This window comes from Alligator sinensis, unplaced genomic scaffold, assembly GCF_000455745.1.
Source record: "Alligator sinensis unplaced genomic scaffold, ASM45574v1 scaffold223_1, whole genome shotgun sequence".
Taxonomy (NCBI): Eukaryota; Metazoa; Chordata; order Crocodylia; family Alligatoridae; genus Alligator; species Alligator sinensis.
In genome coordinates this window covers 834576-836558 of record NW_005841936.1, presented here as the reverse complement: position 1 = coordinate 836558, position 1983 = coordinate 834576, and the positions used below count along the sequence as shown (strand labels likewise).

Sequence of the window (1983 nt, the reverse complement as noted above, 5' to 3'; positions counted from 1 at the left end):
TCCCTACACAGTTTATTGTGCAATAATTCGGACTCCTGATATGCTGTTTGAGGGCCTCTTTCTTGTTACCACTGATAATCCTGTTATCTTGTATTGTTTGTAAATATCAACTAAGAACTTTCCCCATGATTTCCACTCCACCTCTGGTACTTCAGTCACTTATGCACAGTCCCCCTGACTACTCTTACCTTTATTTTCTGGCTTTATATGAAAAAGTTACCGGGAACTTAAAACATTGCAATGATCTCCTGTTATAGAGGGGTGTGTATCAGGAACCCCTTGACTTTAAGTATATGCAACTTAGTAAACATGATTGTTATATTATCTGACTTCCATCTCTCCTCTTTTTAATCATTCGTAATTGATTGTTTAGTAAAAGTGCTCTGTTATAATAATCCCCAGAAAGAAAAATGGCAATAGGCAGCATACCCATCAATCGTTTTCATATATAGGTACTCCTCACTTAACATTGTCCCAGTTAACATTGTTTTGTTATTATGTTGTTGATCTATTAGAGAACATACTTGTTTAAAGTTGTGCATGTTTGGTTATACCATTGTTTGGCTGCCGCCTGCTAGTAGGTAACTACTGTGATGTAATTGGATTCGCTTAACATTGTTTTGCTTAGTCACATTTTTCAAGAACATAACTATGATGTTAAGTAAGGACTAGCTGTATTTGCATAGAGCATGCATATCTGTCAAAGTCCCTTCATCAGTACAAATTAGCAGAAACTTTCTAAAATCACCACCAGCACCACCAAACCTAACATAAGGAGATAGTAGCAACATGCCTACACATCAGTCATTCTCAAACTTCTGCTAAGCATTGGTGTCAAACTTACAGTAGCTGGTTGTAGGTCAGGTTCAATGATTGCAGCCATCTATGTAACAGCAGTTGGCCTGGAACCTTTTTGTATGTAAGTCTTGCTGCATGTACATAGCTTAGTGTCCGCAGCACAAGAGTATTAGGCACAGATTGTTCTAGAGCATGGTTTCTCAACCTGTGGTATGCATACCCCTGGGGGTATGTGAAACACAGGCAGGGGATACCCCAAAACTCTCTCTCTCTCTCTCTCTCTGTCACCCTTTTTTTCTCTGTCGCCCTCTTTTCCTCTCAAAACTATGGCAAAAAATTTGGTGCACCGCACATTGCATGGCACTTTAAATTTCTCAGTAATAATTTGGCATGTCATGCTTTGCGCAGTACTGGGTTTAGCCCTCCTACCTTTGGCCTACATCACCTCTAGCCCTGGTACATACTTGAGTTGTGCACTCCAGTGTAAAAGGTGGCAACCCTACCTACACCAGATCAGACATCTGTCATATCACAGCCTTATATACACAGCCCTTCTTCCAACATATGGCACACATTAGTCTGTAAGTATAAAATCCTCTGGACAATTGAGTGTTGGGGTACTTATTAAAATTTTCAGAAGTTAGGGGGTACTTGCTACTTAAAAGTTTGAGAAACACTGTTCTAGACAGCTGAACTTTTCACTTTAGAGATTCAATATTGGAAAAAAGCTATTAAGGAGCGGCAGTTGCCATGCATAGGCTGAGATAAATGTTGAAGGCTGAGATTGTGAGCCATCAAACTCGGACCCCACAGGTGTGTTCAAGAAGAGTAATCAAGATGCTACTGTTATTGTAAAATGTTGGTTTTTCGGGGGAGCTGTATTTCTGAATGCAGTGAGACTCATGGGTATCTTTGTGCAATTTTACTATAAGCCAGTATTCTAAGAAATTCAAACATATTAGGACTTGCATAGAAACAAAACAATAATTGTACTTCCAGTAGCATATGTGAAGCTGGCAGTCCAGCCTCCTAGTGCATAAGTGTCCATCTCATGACTGTGATTTGTCATTTTATTGACTGTCTAACCCAGGACTGTCCAGCTGGTGACTGCGTATGGCCTACTAGGGATTAAATTGCAGCCCTCAGGCTCCTGCCTGGCCACTGCTCCCTGCTTCCCCCCCCCCC

The 1983-nt window shown here is 40.7% G+C and overlaps 1 protein-coding gene across 1 annotated transcript in view; it reads left to right on the top strand.

Moving 5' to 3' along the window:
* The window catches only part of LOC102380392, a 150046-nt gene that overhangs the window by 133338 nt on the left and 14725 nt on the right, over positions 1-1983 (top strand).